This window comes from Balaenoptera musculus, chromosome 1 (genome assembly GCF_009873245.2).
Source record: "Balaenoptera musculus isolate JJ_BM4_2016_0621 chromosome 1, mBalMus1.pri.v3, whole genome shotgun sequence".
In the NCBI taxonomy this organism is placed as follows: Eukaryota; Metazoa; Chordata; class Mammalia; order Artiodactyla; family Balaenopteridae; genus Balaenoptera; species Balaenoptera musculus.
This window is the reverse complement of record NC_045785.1, coordinates 165674579-165686874: the sequence shown is the minus strand read 5'-3', so window position 1 is coordinate 165686874 and position 12296 is coordinate 165674579.

Here is a 12296-nt window from a genome sequence, read left to right as displayed (position 1 = left end):
GTTTGGGGCCCTCCAGGTCAGGCGAGCAGGGTGGCAGAGTCCATAAATACCGGCCATCTAGCAATTACCCGCGGGGCGTGTTAACTGCAGTAGTAATTGTGAGTCTCTCTGACACCGGCTTCTCTCCACCCTCTGCTTTCTTTTGATTTACTGTTGGGCCCGGGTCTCTGTACCTGGAAACTCTCCGAGACCCCAGGCTTGGTTAAAATGCACGCTTCGGGATGCAGAAGGCCACTTAGGCAGGAGTGCCTTGCTATTACAGCGTCTCTCCAAGGACACCTAATTATTCTTGTCAGTGGTTCTTTACTTTGCGTGGGGAAAGTGAAGAGTCGCACCTCCGAAACTTTAGCACCTTGAATTGGGTGCATCCTGGGATAGGGACGTGGTGTTGACAAAGATAGCAATTTATTGGAAAATCGGTGAAGAGGTAGGAGTAAGAGGAGTGGGGTGGAGTATGAAAGAACAGAGTGAAAAAAGAGAGACGAGAAATAGGAGGGAGAAGATGGCAATCAAGAAAATAAGTGGGATTTTGAAGCATTTCTCACATTTTTTTTTTAAAGGGGTGGGCGGGGTTGACACAACTGGTTTGGGGCTGGGCCATAAATTAATAGATTTATTCCTCAATCAGGAAAAAGCCATTAAGATTTTCTTGGCTTCGTCTGTGGGAAAATAATTTCTATGATTGAGCTGCCCCAGAAGACCCTCTGAAGTCCTCTCCTCCCCGCCTGGAACAGCCTTCTCTTTCCTGCCTGCCGGAAGGAGGGGAGAAGGGGAGACCCCAGGGAGAAGAGGCCTTTCCATCTTTTCCAGCATCTTGAATTTCACTTTCTGCGTTTCTTTCTACTTCTTGATTTGATCCTCACTGCCTTGGAGACTTGGAACCTCAGAGGGAAAATTCTCCTGCAGCAAGCCCGCCACCGTCTCTGCTCTCCTTCCCTTAGGTCCTCTGTGTTGATCCAGACTGGGCCCTTGGTCTCTTGCCTGCCTGCTCTAGCACATTGAGGACTTTGGGTCTATGAGCAAGAGAAACCAACTACGGGGGCAGGGATGAGGCAAAAGTCTCCCTCAAAGGGAGGGCGGAGCCCCAGAGTAGGGTGGATGAAGCATTGTTCCTCCCGAACATGGACGAGCTGAGCTCTTCTTGTCAGTCCTTTAAGACGCCAAGTGTGGTCCCAGGATCCTTAAGGGTCTCTGAGACCTTCTCAGAGAACTCCTGAGGTCAAAACTATTTTCACAATAAAAGGTTATTGACTTTTTTGCCAGTGTACAATGGAGTTTCCCGAAAGTCCCATTAGGCATGGTGACGTCATGGCTCTGATGGCCTGTGGCATGTGTTCATGTTCTAGTACATTTCAAGATGTACTTCTAGCGCACTTAGTTTAATATCTATACCTGTGCTGTGTGGTTATTTACATTCAAATTAATTTAAATGAAATGAAATATTCATTTAAATATTTCAGCCTCACTGATTCATTTCCTCAGCCACAGCCACATTTCCATTGTTCAATAGCCACATGTGGCCAGGGACTCTCACATTGGACAGTGCAGATAAAGAATATTTCCATCATCATAGGAAGTTATTGGACAGAACTAATCTACAGGTAAATATAAATGCACACAATCACACAAACAAATGCCCTTTAGCATCCTCAGTTTTTAAGATGGTAAAGAAGATCTGAGGCCAATACTGTTTGAGATTCTTCCCTTACAGTATTTTCAAGGTCACACCTTTGACATAGGCATTGGAACTAGAGAGGCTAAATTTGCGTCTGGACTCTGCACTCACTATCTTCGTGATCTTGGTCCATTTTCTTCACTCTGAGCATCAATTCCTGCTTCTGTAAAAAGGGGGTAATAGTTCCTGATAATAAACGGTGGAGAGGCAGTTCATATAGCTGGTCATGAAGAGCATAAACTGAATGGGCTCATAGCTCAGCCCAGCTCAGATGACTCTGGGTTAGTTTGAAAACTTCTCCATGGCTCAGTTTCCTTATCAGGAAATTGGAATAATAATAATAGTAATAATAATAATACCTTACCTATAGGGTTGTTGTGAGAATTGAATTAGATAAGTGAAAAGCACTCAAGAATGAATAACTGGCACATTGAAATTACTACTACTGGGGCTTCCCTGGTGGCGCAGTGGTTAAGAATCCATCTGCCAATGCAGGGAACACGGGTTCGAGCCCTAGTCCCGGAAGATCCCACATGCTGTGGAGCAACTAAAGCTGTGCGCCACAACTACTGAGCCTGTGCTTTAGAGCCTGTGAGCCACAACTACTGAGCCCACATGCTGCAACTACTGAAGCCCGCGTGCCTAGAGCCTGTGGTCCGCAACAAGAGAAGCCACCGCAGTGAGAAGCCTGTGCACCACAACGAAGAGTAGCCCCTGCTCACCGCAGCTAGAGAAAGCCTGCGCAGCAATGAAGACCCAACACAGCCAAAGATAAATAAATAAAATAAATTAAAAAAAAAAGAAATTACTACTACATGTGTGTTGGATGATACTATTATTATTATTATTACATACACAAAGTCCAAACCTTACTTGGTGACAATAAAAGTTAATTCTCCTCCCCTTTCAGTTACGTACGCAGACACACACACACACAAAATTGTGGTAAAATACACACAACATAATATTTACCATATTAACCATTTTTAAGTGTACAGTGCAATTGTGTTAAGATATCCAGTTTCCATAATTTTTTCATCTTGCAAAACTGAAATTCTGTATCATTCAAAAAGAACTCCTTATCAGTAATATTTTATGTTGATTGTGAATTAGACTCCAGGCTTTAGAATTTTAGTCGATGCTTTTGACTAAGTACTAACGATTCCAGTTAAGAAATCAATTAGTCATTCAAAATAGCTGAATTGGTTGGGAAAGGACAACCAGAGTCCCCCAGATGTAATCAGTCTCCCTTGAATGTGCATTTTCCATTGATTCCTCTGTCTTTAACCCTTTGGATCCCAACAGCCCCCTCCTGACTAAGCACTGAATACAGCCTAGAGGTGAAGATGATGTGATGTCCCCCAAATGACTGCTCATCCTGGTTCTAGGGAGTTAATGATGGCTGGTGGGTTAAGTCACTGAATCTTTGAAATACTTTCCAGGAAGTATCTGAAAGCTTGATGTTACTATAGCAGGTAAAGAAAAATAAGCTCAAGATTAGTCTCTGTTTGCATCTCTAGGGCCTGGTGAATGTTAATGATCATGAGAAGGACAAAAATCAGAATATTTCACGATCCTTTTGGTAGAGTGGGCAGGAGGAGAGAAAAAAATATTCCCTAAAATCACGGTAGTCGCTAAAAAGAATTCAATGCTTCCTTTGGATAGTGTTTATCTCTCTCCGAGGATTTAGTTTTCTGCACTTTTTTATCGAAAAAATAAAATTTTCAGTGTGGATTTTCAATCGAAAAATGTTAGATAAATACAATAGCTATACTGTGTAGGACGCTTTCAGATGCAAGTAAAAGAGAACTCAACTTAAGCTAGCATAACCAATGGAGGAAATTTATTGCTTCCCATGATTGAAAAAGTATAGTGGCAGAGTCAGTTTCATGCATGGTTTGATCAAGGCTCTTGTTCTGTTTCCTGTGGGTTTCTCATCTTCTCGCTGTATTCATTTCATGCTCAACCTGGCCACTCTCCTGGTATCAAGGCCTCCCTCATAGCTGTACATACTATACTGTGTTGAATAAGAAACTGTCTGTAACCCAGAATTCCCAGAAAAAGGCCTGGTGGGGTTGGCTTAATTCACACACTCCTTCTTGCTCCAGTCATTATGGTCAGAGGAAGGGAACATCTGCTTGCATTTGCCTAGGTGGCTTCTTTAGTCCTGATCACAGGGACCCCTGAAAGCACATTGGGAGGGAGGGTATTTGGAAAGGCTAACAGAGAATGGAAACTGAAGAGGCAATACAGGAATCCACTACTGTATGCATCTTCGTTTAGGGCACAGTTAAGTTGTCATTTTATTGTTCATGATTAAGATCACTTCTTTTGTCGTACAGCTGTGTGCTCTATGGATGTAGAAGACAGTGCTTGGCCAAGCTGGAAGGGTATTCAATTGCAGACATCTTTCCAGCCTTGAGATGATGGCTCTTTTTTTCACATCTTTAACGTTGTTCCCATTGTCAATGATTCCCATGTCGTGTTCTTATCTTATAGATGCTGTGACTTATCTAATTCATCTTGGATATTTGTTAAAATCCAGATTCTTACTGCTTGTCTGCTGGGTTCTACCTTGCTAGGTCTTGGATAAGGTGATGACTAGATATTTAACAAGGTATCTAGGTGATTCCTATTATCAGGCTAGTTTAAGAAGTAGTAAACTAAAATTGGTTGTGCTTGTTCTCTTTGCATTGGCTGCTGGGGAGCTCAGCGGGCTAATTCCTGAAAAGTGTTCAGGGCTGTATGGCGTGAATTTTGCATACTAATATTAGTCTTGGCAGCATTTTTCTTTTATCCATGTTTTCTTTCTTTCTTTTCTCTCTTTTCTTTCTTTTCTCAGTGAACAGGATCTTATTGTACCATATATTTTTTGATATTCTATCTTAAATTCTTTTTGAATGCAGTAGAATATATCAGATAGGATTCTGGCAGGAAACAGAAGACACACTCAGCAGATTTTTGAAGAGACTTTTTCAACAGGGACTATTTACAGTGGTGGACAGGATTCAGGGAATCCACAAGAGATGTGGAGGATCTAGTAACAGTTGGGAAACCATTCTGATCCCAGGTCTAAGGACTGGGGAGGTGTACTTATTTCCTAGAGCTACCGTCACAAATTACTACAAACTGAGTGACTTCAACAACAGAAATTTATTCTGTTACACTTCTAGAGACCAGACGTGTGAAATGAGTTTCCTTGGGCTAACATCAAGGTGTTGGCAGGGCTGGTTCCTTCTGGAAGGGTGCAGGAGGAAAACCCATCCATTGCCTCTTTCAGCTTCTGGTGGCTGCTGGCATTCCTTGGCTTGCATCTGTGTCACTCCAATCTCTGCTTTTCTGGTCACACAGCTTTCCTTCTGCGTCAAATTTCCCTCTGCCTTCCTCTTATGAGCACACTTGTTGCATTTAGTGCCCGTCCAGATAATCTAAGATAATCTCCCATTTCAAGATCCTTAATCACATCTGCAAAGTCCCTAATGCCATAGAAAGTAGCATTCACAGGTTCCAGGGATTAGAAACTAGTTATCTTCGGGGGGCCATTATTCAGTCTCCCACACAAAGAATGGTGCTACTGGAGCCCAGAGCTGGCAAAGAGAGCACACTCCGCTGTGGCTGTAGGTAGAAGGCACGGCCACCTTTACCGTGTTGTCCCCTGTCCCTGGAGGGAGGAGGAGGAAGAAATACTCTCACCTCTGTTTTCTCTCCCCCGCACCCCTGCCCTGACCTCCTGCTGCTGCATCCCATCAGCTAAGCGGGGAGATAAGATTCACAGGAGTCAGCTCCTTGGGTACAGGGCAGGGCAGAGCGGAGAGAACGGGTCTGGAGAATAACCAGCCTGCAAGTGCACTGAAGTACCAGCCCACCGTCGAGCTGCGGGCGGGATTGCGGTCCTGATCCCTGAGCTGTGTTTCTCAGAGGAGGGTCCCGGGCCAGAGTTAGCTGCTCAGACACATGCTCCAGCGTTTCCATGGAAATCTTGAGTCCGGGCTCTTCCAGTTAAGAGGAGATAGCCTGAGAGATTTGAGGCCGAGTCTCAGTCAGGTTTTGGGTTTCTCTTTGTTATCCCCAGTGCCCTAGTCTGAGGTAGCAAAAGGCTGTTGGGTTGACATTAAAGGGACTGAGCGGTAATAGGATCCCGGGAGTTCAGGAAACCACACTCTGAAATCAGCACCGGTCCTCTCTCTCCAACAGGTTTCAGTCCCAAGAAATTATGCTGCCTATCTTGTCTGCAGGAAGCCATGCTGTTCTGAAGACTGGCAGTGGCATTCTGATACCCTACAGACCGTAGCTGCCATCTCCGTAGAGAAATTTAAAGGCAAGCTTGGATCAGCAAGAGGCTGGGGCCAGGCCTGGGTGATGGTGCACGAGCCCATGGGGCTGCAGCCATGTGTAGCACAGGTCCAACCCACCCATTTCACAGCTTCTCTTTCCCTTTGCCACTTCCTAACAGGTACCCTCCTCCCTTCCTCTCCCAGGGTCCGCCTCTCAGCCAGGCCCACGGCCAGCAATTCTGCCCTTTTTCTCCTCCCCCACTGCTCCCCCCGCTGAGACTTGGTCAACCTTTCCTGGCACACTGGCTGAGATTGACATCAGGTGTTTTGGGAAGCTCCCACGTACAAATTCCCGCCTTCTAATGATCGCCCTGATTTTTTTTTTTTATGGACATTTGAAACTAAAGACAAAACCAGCTGCTTCTTGAGGAGAAAAAAGCAAAACATGAAAAGAATCTCCCATATAACCCACTGCCCCCCAAATCCCAAGCCAATAAAATGAGTCTAACCAATAATTCAACCTCCCTGCCTCGTTCACTGGCAAAGCAGCTTGCAAAGCAGCACAGCAGGGAACGCTCATTGACAAGAAATTTATCATTAGTAATTTTATTAGGTTTAATGTAGCCAACAGGGGCTACTGACAGTTGCAGTATTCTTTTTCCTGAGGGATTTTTCCCCCCGAAAAAGGACAAATATTCTGTAGTACTGCCATTTAATCGTCTTTGTAATTTAGTGTAGGTTGGTTGAATGACAAACTTTTCAAAATGCCATCTCTGAGAAAGGATGCCACAGTTGGTAATCTATACAAATTTGCCACTTGTATCTTTCTTTTAAAAATTTCTCAGGGCTTAGAAGCGTAGCTACCATAATTATTGTAATAATCCTCTAAAGGAGACATCCATCCGTCATGGTTGAAAGCAATTTCTTTTTAGTAGGAACGTTTCACAGTGTCTTGTTTGGACAGAAAAGGCCATCCATTAGTTGGTAATTTAAGCTAGTTACTTAAAGTCAGGCAATTAGGTTAATGAGACAGTTGGTCTTTTGAAGTCGGAGGGGAACAGCGATGAGCTCACCACTCCTCAAGAAGACATTAAATCAATTTGGTGTAAAAGGTAGAGGGGCACCCTTCCCTCCTACAGTTTCAAGGGAAGATCATGCACACACAGATTTAGCTGCAAGCATGGCAATCAGGTGGCGGGCCCCTAAGTCTCTCTGGCAACCACCATACGATGGAGGAAGGAATGACAGCTGCTCCAGCTATCGCTGGGCCAGATGACAGGCCTGGATTAGGCCTTTTGTGGAGGCCAGCAACCCTTGAGGGAGCAGCCCCAGGGCCTGACATGACAGGACCGTGGACACATGGAATGCCCCCAAATGAAGCAGATGGAATTGCTGATAAATGAGTTGAAATGGTAGAGGTCCCTATCGTGAGAGCCGGCTGGATTTACTGGAGAGCCGCTCCATGGAGGGGCAATTTCAGGGCGGCCAGGCTGCCTTTAGATGTTAATCAGAGGCATTCATATGTTCTGTCATTCACCCTTCAAAGGAAGGTGTCAGATGTCTCGATGAAATGCCTCTCCCGCTAACTCAGACATGGGGAATCAGCCACCCCGTTGATAAATGACTCAGGGCGAATCGATAGAGTGAGGGTCAGGCTTGGCTAGACCCATGGTCACAGGGCAGGAGTAATTATGTCATAATCAGTCTGTGGGGCAGAGCCCAGCCAAGGTCATGGTCCATGTTTGAAGGCAACATCTGGAATTGGGGGGGTTGGAGATTATAAAGGATGAGAGAGTACGGGGGGTGAGGAACTCAAGAGGACTGAACTGTGATGGCAGCCCGCCCTTGCCAAATCCTCTGACTGCACTAGTCCAGCAGCCACCGCATATAGCTGTTGGGATGTAAGTGGCATCAGAACTGCACAATGATATTATTGGTGCCTGCAAAGGATGAGTGGTTTAATCGTTTGGGAGGTCTTCTGGCAGAACTGGGCTGAAGGGAAGGGTATGCTCTACGGAGAGAAAATATTGGTGCTGTCATGCAGAAACAAGGTTGACTTTGAAGTCTACCACTGGGAGGGATCACTATTCTTTTTTTTTTTTTTTAACATCTTTATTGGAGTATAATTGCTTTACAATGGTGTGTTAGTTTCTGCTTTATAACAAAGTGAATCAGTTATACATATACATATGTTCCCATATCTCTTTCCTCTTGCATCTCCCTCCCTCCCTCCCACCCTCCCTATCCCACCCCTCTAGGTGGAGGGACCACTATTCTGAGACTGATTTTTCTGTTGCATCCCTCCTGCCTCTGCCCCTGCCTCGGTGACCTTTCACGCCCTGCAGAAGAGCAGAATAGAGACACCATTAGGACTCTCTAGATTTGGGGAGATAGGATTCTTTGCTTCATAATGCTGCTAGCAGGGACAGGTGGGTGGAGACATAGGAAAATCCCTGCATTCAGGATGTTTCTACGGCACCTCCACAGAACATGTGTCTTCTTTCCCATCCAGTTGTTCCTTTTAACCTGATGTCACCTGGATCATATGGAAGAGCCCATTGTGATTGTGTAGGCTCTGGGTCCTCCTAAGGTTAGTCCTTCCTGCCTGAGCCCTTCGTGGTTTGGCTTCTCTTTGTTGAAGTTAGAGAATCAGGGTGAGGTCTCCCCTCATTTCAAAAACTGAGTCTATGAAACAATTGTGCATGGCCTTGGTCTGTCTTGGCCAGCCGTGTGATTGAAGCACCATACCCAGTTCAGTTCCTAAGGCTGGTCAACACATGACAGTATACTCAGAGTGTACAATGTAGAACGTGGGGCAGGGTAATTTGGATTCGCAAAAGCCTAGGTGAGATGTATGTGTAGGGCAAAGGGGTTTGCACTGGGCAAAGTCAGCTTGCTAAGGTGGTACTAGACTGGTCAGCCTTACTAGCCAGGACCAAAGGAGTGTCAGAGGCAAACTTCTGGGCAACTGAGATGGGAAATTCTAGGGAGGTGTCTCTTCTCCTGAGTGTCTTCATTTCTAGGCTATTCAGAACCACTTGGATGGGGGCTTTTGGACATTCTATTAATTTCACCTTAAATATTTATTTCTTACACACTTTTAATGTGCCAGGCACTGCCTTAGGTCCTGGGGAAATGGTAATGAACAAAAGAAACATTGTTTCTTCTTTTGTGGAACTTGGAGTCAAAAGTAGGTGCAGACAGGAGAACAAGTAATTATGATGTGATGTAACAGTACATGCTAAAATAAGAGGATTTTGGGGTCCTGGAATGGGGTCACAGAAGGCTTTTTGGAAGAAGCCCTGTCTCAAATGGGACTCTTGAGATGCTTTTCAGGCAAGAGGAGAATTATCTTGAAAGACCTGGAAGAAAGAGACGGTGTGGTAAGTCTCAGAATATGCGTGGCCAGAATGTAGAGTAAGGGGTGCAGAGTGGAGAGCTGGGTAGGCACTTTGCTGCACAACCCAACCCCAGATCATTACCAGATGGGGAAGCCAACTTCACAGGGATGTAAGGTGCTTCCTCCAGGCACTGGGCTCTGAGCTAGGAATTATGGGGACACCAGATGAGCAAGCCAGAACTGCTGTCTTCAGGAGATTTCCTCTGCCTATGACCTCTGTGCCTGAGGAGGAACACATTTCCACCCTTTTCTGAGGCTTTTTGTCACAATGGTCTTACACGGTTGCTTCTAAAATCTTCTGCCCATGAAATCAAGTCCCGACTCAAAAGGAGGACACCCACAGGTTAGAGATGCCGTGCTTGAGTACCGACAGCTGGCTGTCCTGGGACAGGACAGCTCTGTCCTGCAGAGCGGGGGACCTGTACCCAGCCACTCACGTTCTCTCTTATTTTCTTCTGTGATCAAAGGTCCTAAAGGCTTAAAAGGCTGGGCTGTGCCAAAGGATCCAGCTGACATTATGTGTCACGCTGTGCTCTCCAAGACCTTTCTCTTTTGCTTCAAAGATTTTCCCCACAACTTGCACAGGAAATTGTTTTTCCTTCTTTCTAATCAGCCCACATCCTTTTTCCTTTTTCCCCTTACATTTCAAACTAAGATGTACCTCTTCCAGGAAGTTTGCCCTGATTAATTCTGTCCATCACCCTGGCATCTCCAGTGGCCTCTATCCAACATATAATTGATGTATTTTAAGTATGAGGCTTTCCATCATTTCTGAATTTTGGTTTTGTGCTTTCCTGAGTTGGGGTTGTATTTTCACCTTTTGTGCTATCCTGAGTTGGGGTTGTATTTTCACCTTTTGTGCTTTCCTGAGTTGGGGTTGTATTTTCACCTTTGCTGCTGCTTATACAGTTTTGAGACCCGTACACCAGGTGGAAGTAGTTTCCTCATGCTCTGATTATACATTCTGAATAATTTGCAGAGGAGGAAAATTGAAGGGGAGAACTAGTTTTTAAGCGAGTACCTACTATGTGCCAGGTCTTTGTACCATAGCTAGTTTAATCATAAGAAATAATCTACATGAGGTAGATATTATTGTTTTCATTCTTCCAGTTAAGGAAACTGAATTTTGGGAGAAGTAAAGTAACTTCCCTAAACTCACACCATCCTTTGTGTTGAAGCTGGAATTGGTATCTGGGTTTGATCTCCCCAGCTTGGTGTATATGATGAAACATGACGATTTTCTCTATCTGATTACGGAAATATTGGGTTGGCCAAAAAAGCTCGTTTGGGTTTTTCTGTAAGATGTTACAGGAAACACAAACGAACATTTTTGGCCAACCCAATAATAATGAAATCAACCATTTCAAAGAGGAACTGTTCTAACAACACCTCTGGGATAATTTGGTATCTTCCTCACTAATTCTTATATTATAATAATCCAGAATATTTGTAGATGGGCAAAAAACTGGCTTGGACAATATTTCTCAGCACTGACCACTTTTTTTCTCCCTCATCAATCATTTCCAACTTAAGTGTTCGGATGATTTGCCAGGATCTCTAGGAAGACCTTTATGTGCTACTGAGACTTGGAGAGGTTTGGGAAAGGGTCCAATTAGGACTTTAAGTCAGGAGTTAAGGTCCTGTGATTCAAAGGGTCAGAAATAGTGAAAGACTTGGGGGCTAGGATGTGATGCGGGAGGGTATCCCAAGTCTTAGGGGCAAGCCCATGGTCTCAGGATTTGCATTCGAGGCAGAAGAAAGAGATCGCTTAGTCTCTAAGGTCAAAGAGGGGGTGCTAGGAGGTGGGCAGTGGAGAGGGTAACACAGACATGCCTTTGCTCTCAGAGTTGGAGGGGAATGGTTTGACTTTTGCCCTGGGGTCTAGTGGTTGTGACAGGTCATGGAGCTCAGACTCCCTGGGGCAGGAGCTCAGACTCCCTGGGGCAGGTCCTATTTTGCTGGCTTTTTCATTGGGATTCCTGAAAGTACCAGGCAGAGAAAGGAGGGCTGGGTATAGGGCAGGGAGAAGGAGAGCAGGAAGGAGGCTGTGTGATATTTTCCTTCTCCTTTTTTAATTTGCTCCTCTTTTCCTTTACCGCACATGCCAGATAAAAAGCTGCAGCAGCAAGAAAAGAAAGCGCTTTTGAAGTGTCTAATATCCCAAAAGTGTATATTTCCCAGCTAACATACACAATATACATATACAAACAAGTTCTCTGAAATTTCTATTTTTTTTTTCTAATTTGCCATATTGCTTTTTTTAAGGGAGGCATTCCCCTGTCCAATGAGTTGAAAGCTGGGAGACTTGAGATCTAGACCCAGTGCTCCAGGTAGTGGGAAATATTTCTTGAAGAATTGATACGGCTCTTCTGCCCTCTGGGTTTTAGTTCTCCCACCTAGAGGGGTGGGATGGGGAGGGTGGGAGGGAGGGAGATGCAAGAGGGAAGAGAAATGGGAACATATTGTATATGTATAACTGATTCACTTTGTTATAAAGCAGAAGCTAACACACCATTGTAAGGCAATTATACTTCAATAAAGATGTTTAAAAAAAAAAAAAAGTTAAAAAAAAAAAAAAAAGGGTTGGAGTAAAGGCTGTTTCACTCCACCTCTGTTTACTTGGCTGTGCTATGGCCTCCATTCAATGTATTCAACAGATCCATGCCACCACCAGGCACTGCTTTTTCTGGGTTGGTTCATGTAGTGCTTCAATAATCAGAATAATTCAGCTTCTTCTAGTGGAACTTGCTTCACAGTTAAAGATCATTTTCTAGATCTCCTGCCTGGATTATCTTGCCCATCCCCAGTTCTTGCATGCACCATGTTTCCATGAACAAATTGTGTCATTTCTCTTGTGGACACCTTCCTCATGTCTTTGGTTCTTCTCTAACCGGGAGATAAAGTATATATGTATGTATATATGTATGTACATATGCATTTATATGTA